Here is a 15,135-nt window from a genome sequence, read left to right as displayed (position 1 = left end):
GTTAATATATGGTATTTGTTTTTCTGTTTCTGACTTACTTCACTTTGTATAACAGTTTTTAGGTTCATCCACCTCACTAGAATTGACTCAAATTTTTTTCTTTTTTATGACTGAGTAATATTCCATTGTATATGTGTACCACATTTTCTTTATCCATTCATCTGTTGATGGGCTTCTAGGTTGCTTCCATATCCTAGCTATTGTAAATAAGGCTGCTATGAACATTGGGGTACATGTGTCTTTTTCAGTTGTGGTCTTCTCAGGGTGTATGCCCAGTAGTGGGTTAACTGAGTTATATGGTAGTTCTATTCCTAAGTTTTAAAGTAATCTCCATACTGTTCTCCATAGTGACTATATCTGTTTACATTTCCACCAATGAAACAACTGACAAAAGATTTATTTCCAAAGTATATAAGCAGCTCATATAGCTCAATATCAGAAAAACAAAGAGCCCAATCAAAAAATGGGCAGAAAACCTAAACACACACTTCTCCAAAGAAGACTTACAGATGGCCAATAAACACATGAAAAAATGCTCAACATCACTAATTATTAGAGAAATGCAAATCAAAACTACAGTGAGGTATCACTTCACACCAGTCAGAATGACCATCATCAAAAATATACAAACAATACATGCTGGAGAGGATATGGAGAAAAGGGAACCCTCTTGCACTGTTGGTGGGAATGTAAATTGATTCAGTTTCACCATTTGTAGAATGGAGACAAGCAGTAGTCCCTTCCCAGGTAATTGTGTGTGTAGGATTTTCTTTCTTAACCAAGTGGATTGACTACTTTGATTGTGACATTTTTAAGATTTTGGCTTAATTTTTGGTGAAAGTTGAAATGGAAAATCATTCTAGTAAGACTTGGTTAGGGTAGTTTCTGGGATAGTAGGTTTGAATTTGGGGGGTTTCCTTTCCTCCTCAGGATAGATCTGGTCATGAAAAGTACACTCTGAGTTCTAATGAATGAATTTTTCAAAGCAGATAGTGTAAATTAAAAGGACATGTATGTCTACTTTGTTACTGAGTCAAAATTCTAAGCATATTCATAGAAATCTCTTGCCTGAAACAAAGTTTTTTCCTTTACTTTTTTTTTTTAACACTGTTCAGAAAGTATCATTAAATCATTAAAATAAGAACTAACGTAAAAGTAGAATTTGAATACTTTCAAATGTGATTTAATTAAAAATGCTAAAGGACTTGACGCATTTTTCCTCTCAGATTCTTAAAGCCGTCCTGGTTTGGTGGTGGTGGTGGTAGTGATGAGAAACCGGAGTGGATAGCACGGTAGATTTTGGAGGGCCTGGTTGTGGTGGCGGTTTAGTTGCTCAGTTGTGTACGACTCTTTGTGATCTATGGACTGTAGCCCGCCAGGCTTTCCTGTCCATGGGATTTCCAAGGCAAGAATACTGTTGCCTTCTCCAGGGAATCTTCTGGATCCAGGGATCAAACCGGAGTGTTCTGCATTGCAGGGAAATTCTTTATGCCTGAGCCAGGCATAAAGAATTTCCCTGCAATGCAGAAACACTTACTAGTTTTGTAACCTTTTGTGAGTTACTTGTAACCTTTGGTCAGTTTTTTCTTCTTTAAAATGTAAATAGTATTAGTACCCACATCATAGGTTTGTTTTTTTTATTGAGTTAATACCTGCAGAGATGTAGCAACATTATTGACCAAAGTCCAAAGCATATACTATTCATTGTATTCTTAAATGTGGAACCAACATTAAAAGATCACTTCTTCTCTTTTGGAAAAGTAACAAAGGGAGAATTAATTGATCCCTGCTTTGATTTTCCTCTGATAAATTGCTTAGACTTCAGTTATAGCACTTAACACTTTTCATTATCATCACTAACATTATCTGTTGTATGTTTATTTATTTTCCAAGCTAGATTAGGAACTCCTTTGGGAAGAGACCACAGTATTTTAATGCATGTCTTAGAAATCTTAGGTAGTATTGCATATACATATCAGGTGATCAAAAATGTTGATTCAGTTAATGACAGAAATGTCCTGATTAATGACCTGCTGGTTCAGTTCAGTTCAGTCCTGTCGCTCAGTCGTGTCCGACTCTTTGAGACCCCATGAATCACAGCAGGCCACGCCTCCCTGTCCATCACCAGCTCCCGGAGTTCACACAAATTCATGTCCATCGAGTCGGTGATGCCATCCAGCCATCTCATTCTCTGTCGTCCCCTTCTCCTCCCGCCCCCAGTCCTTCCCAGCATCAGAGTCTTTTCCAGTGAGTCAACTCTTCGCATGAGGTGGCCAAAGTATTGGAGTTTCAGCTTTAGCATCAGTCCTTCCAATGAACACCCAGGATTGATCTCTTTTAGAATGGACTGGTTGGATCTCCTTGCAGTCCAAGGGACTCTCAAGAGTCTTCTCCAGCACCACAGTTCAAAAGCATCAATTCTTCGGCGATCAGCTTTCTTCACAGTCCAACTCTCACATCCATACATGACCACGGGAAAAACCATAGCCTTGACTAGACGGACCTTTGTTGGCAAAGTAATGTCTCTGTTTTTTAATATGCTATCTAGGTTGGTCATAACTTTCCTTCCAAGGAGTAAACGTCTTTTAATTTCATGGCTGCAGTCAGCATCCACAGTGATTTTGGAGCCCAAAAAAATAAAGTCTGACACTGTTTCCACTGTTTTTCTATCTATTTCCCATGAAGTGATGGGACCAGATGCCATGACCTGCTGGTAAATACATTGAAATACTGTGGAAGGGTAGTAACTAATGGTCCTTGCAAGAAATTTCATTTATTTCTTAATATGTGTTTTGTCTTAATTTGATTATACCTGTGCAAGTGATTATAGCCAGCAGTCTTAAATCAGAAGAGGTGCTAAGCAGGAATATTCACTCACTCTGTAAGTAGGGGAAGTGGGGCTGGGAAAGAGGAAGATCTTACCTGATCATTGGGATTCCCTTGTGGCTCAGCTGGTTAAGAATCCACCTGCAATGTAGGAGGCCTGTGTTTGGGAAGATCCCCTGGAGAAGGGAATGGCTACCCACTCCAGTATTCTGGCCTGGAAATTCCATGGACTGTATAGTCCACGGGATTGCAAAGAGTTGGACATGACTGAGTGACTTTCACTTTACTTGATAGTTACATGGTTGTCCAAGTAACTTTATACCTTTCTTTTTGTATTTACAGGATCTTAGTTTCCAGCCTGGTAGATTCTTTTCCCAATTCTTGGTGGAGAGGAGTGGCAGAGGAGAAAGAGGGATAGAGACACTTGGAAGGAGAAGTGAAGTTGGTAGATGATGCTAAATAATTTAGGTTTCTAGAGACAGAGACTGTGTGGTCTGTGAGTTAGGGAAAATTGTGCGTTTCCATGGTAGGAAAGGTTGTGATGGGAAAGATATTCCAGAATTTCTGTTTATAGATTTAAGAGTTTGAGGTTATTATTATTATTTTTTGAGGTTATATTTTTTGTACATTTGGGGAATGTGTGTATTTGGAAGTTAAACGTTTCCCTTTCCTTCTTGCTTCACTATTTTTGTTTCTTTCTCTTTTAACATATCTAGTTACAGTTTTTGATGTGTGATAGCTTTAATTTAGGGTTTTCAATAAAAAGTGATGCAGGAAAGTAAGTAGGCTTTTTGTGGAAATGTTTTCAACAGAATATTAGCATTTCAAAAACATTTGTCCAGCTGTATATGTTACCATTATTATATGATGACATAAGTAATAACATCTTGGTTGTTGACTATATATATGCTATCAACTTTAAAAGATTTATAATGTAATACTAAAGTTTATAATTTAAAGATTTTTTATTTACTGTATATAGGTAGAGTTTACCATGCCTTTTCTGTTCAACTTTATTCCTGTGAACTGTTAGAAATTCTAAAAGTTGAATTTAGTAAAGAATGTACAGTGGTGAATAGGAATGTAGTACAGATATAGTTTTGTTTTACTTTACACGTTTTTAAGATCAATCCTGGGTGTTCATTGGAAGGACTGATGCTAAAGCTGAAACTGCAATACTTTGGCCACCTCGTGCGACGAGTTGACTCACTGGAAAAGACTCTGATGCTGGGAAAGGTTGGGGGAGGGAGGAGAAGGGGACGACAGAGAATGAGATGGCTGGATGGCATCATCGACTCGATGGACATGAGTTTGAGTGAACTCTGGGAGTTGGTGATGGACAGGGAGACCTGGCATGCTGTGATTCATGGGGTCTCAAAGAGTCTGACATGACAGAGTGACTGAACTGAACTGAATTGAACTACAATGATATAATTCTATGGCTTTTATCTTTTTTGTGCTAATGCTATATATAGAAAATACGTATTTAAAAGTAGTTATAGGTAGTTGAGAGGAATGGCATATATGCTCTTTTAAATGCTTGGGAACAAAACTTTGAGGCAGGCAATTAAAAGGTTAGTAGAAAAATTATTTTAAATAGGTTTTTTGTTGTTGTTGATGATGACTAGTTTAGCAACAAAGCTAGACTGGCTAAGGACTAGAAAATGCTGAATTATTATTTCTAATAATAATTTCGGCCGTGGTAATCCCTTGATGAAATTGTGTTAAATGCAACTTTGAATTAATATACTTGGTTGTTTTCTGAAGATTTAGGTTTTAATTGTTCTGCTTTTATAATTATAATTTTATTAATTTGCAAGATATTTATTAAGCGCTAAAAATGTGTTTGGGTTATTTTATAAAATGGTTAATTATTTCTGAATAAAGGTTATATTTGGCCTATTATTTGTTTCTAATAAAATTTCAGGTTTCAGTCCTCATTACCTGCATTTCATATACCGGGAAAGCATATCCCAATTGCAGGAAGAAAATTATATATGTCCAATATCAATGTAATACCATCATAGAGTGTTAATTTTCTATATTTGTTGCTAAAAGATTGATTATAGCATGACATTAAAAAAACATCTGCGGACGATTTTAACATTATTAAACACCTTTGTCTTGAAAATTTTAAATACTTAACATTTCTGTAGTTTCAAAAACAAATGTTTTTAATATAATTAGACTTTTGAGATGAGGGAAATGTTACTGTGAGATTTCATCAGGAATAGAACTGTTTGAGTAATAGAGAACATCAACATACGATTTTAGTGAAGTACATTGTGTGTCCTCATATTTTAAGTTGTTTGTGGTAATTCTAGTTTATTGCCTCGATTTTAAAGAATCCTAATGATGCTTTTGAACTGTGGTGCTGGAGAAGACTCTTGAGAGTCCCTTGGACTGCAAGGAGATCCAACCAGTCCATTCTAAAGGAGGTCAATCCTGGGTGTTCATTGGAAGGACTGATGCCAAAGCTGAAACTCCAATACTTCGGCCACCTCATGCGACGAGTTGACTCACTGGAAAAGAGTCTGATGCTAGGAGGGATCGGGAGTGGGAGGAGACGGGGAGGACAGAGAATGAGATGGCTGGATGGCATCACCGACTCAATGGACATGAGTTTGAGTGAACTCCGGGAGTTGGTGATGGACAGGGAGGCCTGGCCTGCTGTGATTCATGGGGTCGCGGAGAGTCGGACACGACTGAGCGACTGAACTGGACTGAATCCTTAGCTAGAAGTTAAATTTGAAAAAGTCCAATTAGTGCCTGGATCATTTCTTCATGAAATCATTCAGCACTGATGGGTCATTACAGTTGCACTGTTCTAAGTGAACTAATATTTAATCCATGGAAAGAATTTTGTCTGATTTAGCATGTTTTTATATAACTGTTAACTATTTTATCTGGCTTTAAGAATGTATCTAATAATGATTTTTTGAGGGGAATAACCTGTATTTTTGTACTTTTATAGGCTAGAGGGAGGAACCAACAGCTTGGAAGTGATCTGGCGGGATGGGCATTTTCCTGAGCTATTTTGTAGAGGTAATCTAGCACTGTTTTCTTCACTCTTACCTGTGATTGATGCCTATATAATTGAACATACCTGTCACAGCTGTTGGATAGTACTCTGCTTTTCCTGGATAATCCCTTTTCTTTTATACTTAAGTATTCCTGCAATGCAGGAGACCCTGGTTCGATTCCTGGGTGGGGAAGATCCCTTGGAGAAGGGATAGGCTACCCACTCCAGTATTCTTGGGCTTCCCTGGTGGCTCAGCTGGTAAAGAATATGCCTGCAATGCGGGAGACCTGGGTTTGATTCCTGGGTCAGGAAGATCCCCTGGAGGAGGGCATGGCAACCCACTCCAGTATTCTTGCCTGGAGACTCCCTGTGGACAGAGGAGCCTGGCAGTCTACAGTCCATGGGGTCACAAAGAGTCAGACACGGCTGAGGGACTAAGCACACAGCACAGGATGAATATTACAGAAAGACAGCATGTTATGAACATCTATACATAGGAAATAATTGAAGTTATTAGTTCTCTTTGATGAAAACCATTATCTTTTCTCACTTAACAAGATTATTTGCAATTTTCTTTTTTAGGCCCAAGGTCCCTTATTTTAGGAAGACCCAAAATCCTCTCCTGTCTTGTTGGGCTATGTTGGTACATGTATTAGACCTGTGCTTTTATCTTTCAAAGTGAAAGAAAATTAAACATGAACAGTTTTCAGGGTATTTACATGTGGCACATATTCTCATGTCATTATTAATGATCATAACAGTTCTAAGATTCTCGTCTTCACCAGACGCTAGCTCAAATCCAACTCTTGATCTTGGATCTCCAACTTGTGAAACTGTGAGAAGTAAATGCTTATTATTTAAGCCACCCAGTCTTGGATATTTTTGTTTCAGCAAGGAACCTTTTCTTAATCCATGTGTTTCCATGCTATATGCCTGGATGATCACAGTGAACATTCCTCTGGCCTTAGGAATGGACATTTCATTGATTCAACCAGAGGCAATTCTGTTGAATGAGAAACATAACTCTTTTTTTCCCCTGGGTTTGGAGCTGTGAAGATTCAAGCTTCTCTTGCCACCACAGGGAAGATTTGCCCAAGAATGGACCAATATAGAGAAGAACAGCATCAAGACATAGCAAAACCAGGTGCTGATATAAGTCCCTAGATCCAGCTGTGCTTGAAGCCTTCTCAGTTGTGTCAACCAGTAAATCCCACTTTTTGGTTAAACTACTTTCTGTTCGGTTATTTGCAACCAAAAGAGTCCTGATTAATATGTAGAATGAGTGAATGACTTGATTGTGACTTAATAAATTGGAACCTTTGTAATTATGCACTTGTGTTTGAATAAATGCATATGTCCTAAAAAAATTCTAAGATTCTCATCAATTTTGTTTTGAGGATTCTTTTAAAATGAAGATGTGAAAATATTAGCCGTTTTAATGGTCATAGTTTAAGATTTCATTTAACATTTTTACTTCTTACTTAGGTTTATTATAAGAGGAATAGACACTTAAGCTGTAGAGAATGTTATAAAAAAATTTAAAAAGGCTCTCCTCATTCCCATTCACTGTTAACATTTGTGTGTGTGTATGTATCATTCCATATATTTTCCATACGTATGCATACAGTTTTATGTATACATATATTTACATAATCTTTATAAAAATGAAATCACAGCATACATATTGTTTAGCAAAATATCTTTTTTGTTGTTAATTTCTGTACCTTTGCATATAATTCCTTCTCATTTCATTCTGTGTAATATTCCGATATGTCGATGTACCATAAATTTAGTTTTTTTTTTTGTAGTATTAAATGGGAATATAGTGAATATTCTTGGATACATTTTTGCACATATTTAAAAATATATTTGCAGTATAAATTCCTAAGGAAAAAATTGTTGGGTCAAAAAGTGTGTACATTTAATAATTTGTGGTTGAATTGCCTAACTTAAAAGGTTGTCCCTACATCAGTAGTCTTGGAAAATGGGAATCTCTGTCTCTTTGATGATGCTGCTGCTGCTGCTAAGTCGCTTCAGTCGTGTCCGACTCTGTGCGACCCCACAGACAGCAGCCCACCAGGCTCCCCCGTCCCCGGGATTCTCCAGGCAAGAACACTGGAGTGGGTTGCCATTTCCTTCTCCAGTGTGTGAAAGTGAAAAGGGAAAGTGAAGTCGCTCAGTCATGTCTGACTCGTAGCGACCCCATGGACTGCAGCCTACCAGGCTCCTCCGTCCATGGTACTAGCTAGTGTCAAACTTTTTAATGTTTGTCAGGTTTTTGTTAGTATTGATTTTCAAAATTTCTTTATGAGTTTCAGCATTTTTTCCCCATTGTTACTGGCCATGTGTATATTTTCAGTGATCTTTTTGGTCATGTGTTAAGAAGATTGTTTTTACTCAGTTTTTGCTTATCTTTTGATTTTGCTTTTGCCTTGTAGAAGTTTTAATTTTGTATGATTGAATTTAGTGATCTTTTTATTCATGGTCAAGGGTGGGGGAGGCAGTTTCCTGTGTAAGGTTTAAAATGTGTTTACCACTGATGGTAGGACTCATTTTTCCTTTCATATTGTAACATCTCTGAAAGACATGAATTTCTGTCTTATCATAGTTGGGCATTGTTTTTTTCTTAGTAACATAGAATAGTTGTGTTTCTTAGGATTGGTAGTTTTAGATTCAGTGAACTTGAAAAATTGTATGGGTTTTCTATTTTTATGGTTTAAATTGTTTAAAATCTTTGATTTATATTGAGTATTTTTGGTATAAGCAGTAAATGGAGAGATCAGCTTTACTGTTTTCCAGATGGCTAACCATTTGTCCTCATTCCAGTTATTGAATGATGTGTTTCTTTTCTTCATATTTGAAATGCCACATTTATCATATACTGAATTTCCATGTTTTTTGGAAAGGCAGAGTCTGTTTCTGAAATAATTTCTGTTCAGTTCATCTGCCTGCTTGTTTTTTGTGCTGATAGTTCTGAGAATTCTGTAAAGGAACTTCTTATAAATTCAATTTTACATAAATGATTTTTTATTATAAATAATAGGATTAGGGCTATTGAAGAAGAGTTATATGTTCATAACAACTAGAAAGATAAAATGCCTGGGATAAATCTAACTTGAAAAAAAAAGTTTAAACTACTGAGGGATAGGAAAGAAAATATGATTAATTCAAATTTTTGATAGATATGATAGAAAGTTGTCATTTCACTATAGAAATATAATTGATTTTTCTTTATTGATCTAATCTCTTGTGGCCTTGCTGAACTGCTTATTATTATTATTTTTTTTTTTAAGTTCTCTGAAATAGTTCAATATTTCTGCAGGTTTAGTAACATCGTAAAATACATTTCAACTAAAATTCACAAATCTAAAAACCTGTTAGGCATTTTTAGGCGTTTTAAGATGGAATTGAAGACCAATGTTACATCGTAATATGCCAATTACAAATAGTACTTCAAATAGCAAATACTACAGTTTGTCCCAAACTTTAAAAACTATTCATGAACTCAACACTGAACTATTGATGGCTATGAGAATTGTTTCCTAGCCATTTTGAAAATTTCAACCCATTTACGTTTAAGGTAATTATTGATAAGTACGATCCGGTAGCCATTTTCTTTATTGCTTTGGGTTCAAGTTTATACACTCTTTCTGTGTATCCTGTCTATAGAAGATCCTTTAGCATTTGTTGGAGAGCTGGTTTGGTGATGCTGAATTCCCTCAGCTTTTGCTTGTCTGTAAAGCTTTTGATTTCTCCTTCATATTTGAATGAGATCCTTGCTGGGTATAGTAATCTGGGCTGTAGGGTATTTTCTTTCATCACTTTAAGTATGTCTTGCCACTCCCTTCTGGCCTGAAGAGTTTCTGTTGAAAGATCAGCTGTTATCCTTACGGGAATCCCCTTATGTGTTATTTGCTGCTTTTCCCTTGCTGCTTTTAATATTTGTTCTTTGTGTTTGATCTTTGTTAATTTGATTAATATGTGTCTTGGAGTATTTCGCCTTGGGTTTATCCTGTTGGGGACTCTCTGGGTTTCTTGGACTTGGGTGATTATTTCTTTCCCCATTTTAGGGAAGTTTTCAACTATTATCTCCTCAAGTATTCTCTCATGGTCTTTCTTTTTGTCTTCTTCTTCTGGGACTCCTATGATTCGAATGTTGGAGCGTTTAACATTATTAGTCATAACATTATTATTATTAGTCCTTGTAACTTGTGGATTTATTAGGAAATTTCTACATATGAAATCACATCACTAGAGGTTTATTTCTTGTAACCTGGATGTCTTTGCTTAATTGGTTGGTTTATTTTGCCTGGTTGGTTTTACTAGTTAGAACCTTCAGGACAGTGTTGAATAGAAGTGGTGAAAATGTACATTCTGGGTTTTAGGAGGATAGCATTCAGTGTTTAACCATTAAACATGATGTTTGATGTTTTGTAGATTCCTTTTATCAGTTTGAGGAAGTTCTAGTCTTAGTTTGTTTAGATTTTTTTGGTCATGAGTAAATGTTGAATTTTGTCAAGAGCTTTCTTTTATGTTTATGGAGATAGCCATGTAGCTTTTGTCCTTTATTCTTTTAATATGGTGTATTATATTAATTGGTTTTCAGATGTTAAACTAGCTTTACTTTCGTGGGATAAATATTACTTGGTCTTGGTGTATAGGCCTTTTTTTTAAATCTGTTGCTAGATTCAGTCTGTTAATACCTTGTAAGCATATTGTATCTGTTGATAGACATTGGAGTATAGTTTTCATTTGATGTCTTTATATCAAAGAAACTCTAGCCTTACCGACTGAGTTGGAAGATGTACCCCCTTCTTTTGTTTCATGAAGGAGTTTATGAAGGATTGGTATTTCCTCCTTAAATATTTGATGGAATTCATCAGTGAAACCATTTCTTTTGGGGAGGATTTTTAAATACTGTTTGTTCAGATTTTTCTGTTTCCTCTTTAGTTAATGTGTCAATAATATGTGTCTTTTAAGAAGTTTTATAAAAGTTGTTTAATTTCTTGGCATTTATTTGTTTATAGTATTCCTTCCCTTATAAGCTTTAAATTTTTGCGAGGTCAGTATTAATATCCCTTCTTGCATTTCTAATTTTGGTAGCTTGTATTTTTTCTTTTTTTTTTAAATTTATTTTTAATTGGAGGATAATTGCTTTACAGTGTTGTGTTGGTTTCTGCCATATGACAGCATGAATCAGCCAGAAGTGTGTGTGTGTGTATCCCATTAATTTTTTTCTCTTTTCTGTACGTCAGTTTTCATAAAAGTTTGTAAATTTTTTGTCTTTTTAAAAGAACCAAGTTTTTCTCTATTTTTCTGTTTTGTATTTCATGTATTTCTGCTCTAAAATTTGAATATTTTTTTCAGCTTGCTTTAGGGTTTCAGTTCAGTTCAGTCGCGTCTGACTCTGCGACCCCATGAATGGCAGCATGCCAGGCCTCCCTGTCCATCACCAACTCCCAGAGTTCACTCAGACTCATGTCCATCAAGTCAGTGATGCCATCCAGCCATCTCATCCTCTGTCGTCCCCTTCTCCTCCTGCCTCCAATCCCTCCCAGCATCAGAGTCTTTTCCAGTGAGTCAACTCTTCTCATGAGGTGGCCAAAGTATTGGAGTTTCAGCTTCAGCATCAGTCGTTCCAATGAACACCCAGGACTGATCTCCTTTAGAATGGGCTGGTTGGATCTCCTTGCAGTCCAAGGGACTCTCGAGAGTCTTTTCCAGCACCACAGTTCAAAAGCATCAATTCTTCGGCGATCAGCTTTCTTCACCATCCAACTCTCATATCCATACATGACCACGGGAAAAACCATAGCCTTGACTAGACGGACCTTTGTTGGCAAAGTAATGTCTCTGCTTTTTAATATGCTATCTAGGTTGGTCCAGTTTGCTCTCTTTCTGGTTTATTGAAATGGAGGCTCATGTCATTGATTTGAGATCCCACTTTTTTTCGAATATATAGAAGTATATCACTCCTTCTCAGTACTGCTTTAGCTGCATCCCATTAATTTTGTTATGTTTGTTTTATTCATTCAGTTAAAAGTATTCTCTAACATCTCTTAATTTCTTCTTTGAGGTATGTACTATTCAGAATTGTGAAGTTTAATTTTCAAACACTTGAAAATTTTCCAGTTGATAGCTACTTAATTCTAATTTAGTTGATATCTACTTAAATTTTGTTATGGTTGGAGAACATACTTTGTATGACTTAAGTCCTTTTACATTTTTAAGGCTTGTTTAGTGGTCTAGCATTTGATCTGTCTTGGAGAGTGTGTGCTTGGAAACAATATGTTTTATGTTGTTTGTTAGAGTTTTGTATATATGCCAGCTAGGTCTAGTTGATTGAGAGTGTTTTCTGTTTTCAGGTTTTCTGTATCTTTGTTAATTTGCTGTTTATTTATTCTGTCAATTATTTAGAGTGAAGTATTAAAATCTCCAGTGATAATTTGTTGAATTTTCTGTTTTCTTGTTAATAATGTTATTGTTTCAGTATTTTCAGTTCAGTTCAGTCTCTCAGTTGTGTCCGACTCTTTGCAACCCTATGAATCACAGCACGCCAGGCCTCCCTGTCCATCACCAACTCCCGGAGTTAACTCAAACTCATGTCCATTGAGTCAGTGATGCCATCCAGCCATCTCATTCTCTGCCGTCCCCTTCTCCTCCTGCCCCCAATCCCTCCCAGCATCAGAGTCTTTTCCAGTGAGTCAACTCTTCGCATGAGGGTATATAATTGTTATAATACTTTCCTAATTTATTATCGTTAGAAAGAGAGATCTTTCTTCATCTTTAATATTTGTCTTAAAGTCTGTTTTATCTGATTCTAATGTAACCACACTACCCTTATGGCAGAAAGTGAAGAGGAACTCAAAAGCCTCTTGATGAAAGTGAAAGAGGAGAGTGAAAAGGTTGGCTTGAAGCTCAACATTCAGAAAACAAAGATCATGGCATCTGGTCCCATCACTTCATGGGAAATAGATGGAAAAACAATGGAAACAGTGTCAGACTTTGTTTTTTTGGGCTCCAAAATCACTGCAGATGCTGATTGCAGCCATGAAATTAAAAGACGCTTGCTCCTTGGCAGGAAAGTTATGACCAACCTTGATAGTATATTAAAAAGCAGAGACATTACTTTGCCGACCAAGGTCCGTCTAGTCAAGGCAATGGTTTTTCCCGTGGTCATGTATGGATGTGAGAGTTGGACTGTGAAGAAAGCTGATCGCCGAAGAATCGATGCTTTTGAACTGTGGTGTTGGAGAAGACTCTTGAGAGTCCCTTATACTGCAAGGAGATCCAACCAGTCCATTCTAAAGGAGATCAATCCTGGATGTTCATTGGAGGGACTGATGCTAAAGCTGAAACTCCAATACTTTGGCCACCTCATGCGACGAGTTGACTCACTGGAAAAGACTCTGATGCTGGGAAAGGTTGGGGGCGGGAGGAGAAGGGGACGACGGAGAATGAGATGGCTGGATGGCATCACCGACTCTGTGGACATGAGTTTGAGTGTACTCCGGGAGTTGGTGATGGACAGGGAGGCCTGGCGTGCTGTGATTCATGGGGTCGCGGAGAGTCGGACACGACTGAGCGACTGAACTGAACTGAACTGAACTGAACTGAATGTAACCACTCCACCTGTCTTATGGTTACTCTTTCCATGGGGGTGGGAGTGGGGGTGTGTGTGTGGGGAGATGTGTGTGTGTGTGGGGGGGTGAGTGGGGTGTGTGGTATGTGTGTGTGTGTCGGGGGATGTGTGTGGAGGGGATGTGTGTTGTGGGATGTGTCCATCCTTGTTCCCCATTTTTTTACTTTCAGTCTTGAATTTAAAGTATTTCTCTTGCTGGCAGCACATGGTTGAATCTTGTGTTTCTTTGTCCAATCTGACAGTCTCTATCTTTTCATTGGGCTGTTCACACATTCATATTTAATTATGGACTTCGTTGGATTTACACTTGCCATTTGCTTTATGTATATCTCATGGGTTTTGTTTCTCAGTGCTTCCTTACTGCCTTTTGAGTTAAATGTCTTTTAGTATGCCATATTAGTTACTCTGTTGGTGTTTTTTCAAAATATAATTTAAGATATTTTCTTTGTGGTTGCTATGATGTTTACATTATACATTTTAACATTAGATAGACTTATTTAATGTTAAATTTAAATTAAATAGACTTATTTAGTAGTGACACTAAGTCAATATCAGTAAAATATAGAAACTTTGCTCGGTATAACTCCATTTTCTCCTTCCTCTATTGTGCCACTATTGCCATATATATATAACATCTCTCTATGCTATAAACCTGGCAGTACAGTGTTAAAAGTATTGCTTTATATATACTTATGTCTTTTAAAGATGTTAAGAGAATGAGAAAAACGTATTTATAGTCTTCTAGCTTAACCCACATATTTACCATTTCTGGTGTTCTTTTCTTCCTGTGTATTTTTAGTGTGGTGTCATTTCCTTTCAACCTGATGGACTTCTTTTAGTATTTCTTGTATGGCAGGTCTGCAAAAAATTCCCTCAGTCTTTGTTCATCTGAGACTGTGTTTTTTATGTCTTTATTTCGAAGGGTAGTTTTGTTGCCTTCTTGGTTGACAGGTTGTTTTCTTTTAGCACTTTCAGAATGTGATTCCTCTGTTTTCTGGCCTCTGTTGTTGTTGATTAAAAGTCAGCTGTTAGTAAATTTCTTGAGTTACAGCTCAGGAAAAGCCTGCTGAATTCATGTTGTAAGCATTACTTAACACAGTATAAGGATGAAAAGATGGCAAAAATATCTTCATACTTCCTCATCCTCTCATTGCAACAAAGCCCTTAACTGGGAGAACCTTATTCCCCTCTCTTTCCTCTTCCTTCTCCACTTCCCACTTACTGTCCCCTTATAATATTCAGAGAGCACTTGGATTGAGAAATGCTTTCAGATAATCATTAGCCCACATCTCCAGTAACTTGTACTCAAAGATGGGATGGAGTTGTAAAGTGCTTTTTATAATACAGTATTATTGTTAAAGGCAAAAAAAAAAGAAAGAAAGCTGTCAATCGTGTTGATGGCTCTCTGCTGTGCTGAGTAATTTTTCTCTTTACGCTTGCATGATTTTTCTCCTTGTGTTTGTTCTTAACAGTTTTGACTATGATGTGTCTAGGTGTGTGTCTTTGTAATTATTCTCCATGAGATTCATTGAACTTCTAAGACCTATAGATGTGATTTCTACTGAAAAATCTAATTTGGGAAGTTTTTGGTTCATGTTTTATTTAAAAAAACCTTATTTCCTGCCCTTTCTCTCCTCTCCTTTGG

The 15,135-nt window shown here is 36.9% G+C and overlaps 1 protein-coding gene across 7 annotated transcripts in view; it reads left to right on the top strand.

Moving 5' to 3' along the window:
- ZNF148 (zinc finger protein 148) overlaps positions 1–15,135 on the top strand; it is a 147,969-nt gene that overhangs the window by 31,316 nt on the left and 101,518 nt on the right. For 5 of the 7 annotated variants that reach the window (XM_055398073.2, XM_055397689.2, XM_055397847.2 and 2 more), the window contains exon 2: positions 5,801–5,871. The exons of the other annotated variants lie outside the window; for them this stretch is intronic. The gene's annotated coding sequence lies outside the window, so the exon portion shown is untranslated. The remainder of the gene's footprint in view (positions 1–5,800; positions 5,872–15,135) is intronic. 7 annotated transcript variants of the gene reach the window in all.

Source organism: Moschus berezovskii, chromosome 1, assembly GCF_049115385.1.
Source record: "Moschus berezovskii isolate FMDL1 chromosome 1, NW_MosBer_1.0, whole genome shotgun sequence".
NCBI classification, from domain to species: Eukaryota; Metazoa; Chordata; class Mammalia; order Artiodactyla; family Moschidae; genus Moschus; species Moschus berezovskii.
The sequence above is the reverse complement of the archived record's forward strand: the minus strand, read 5'-3'. Positions and strand labels throughout refer to the sequence as shown.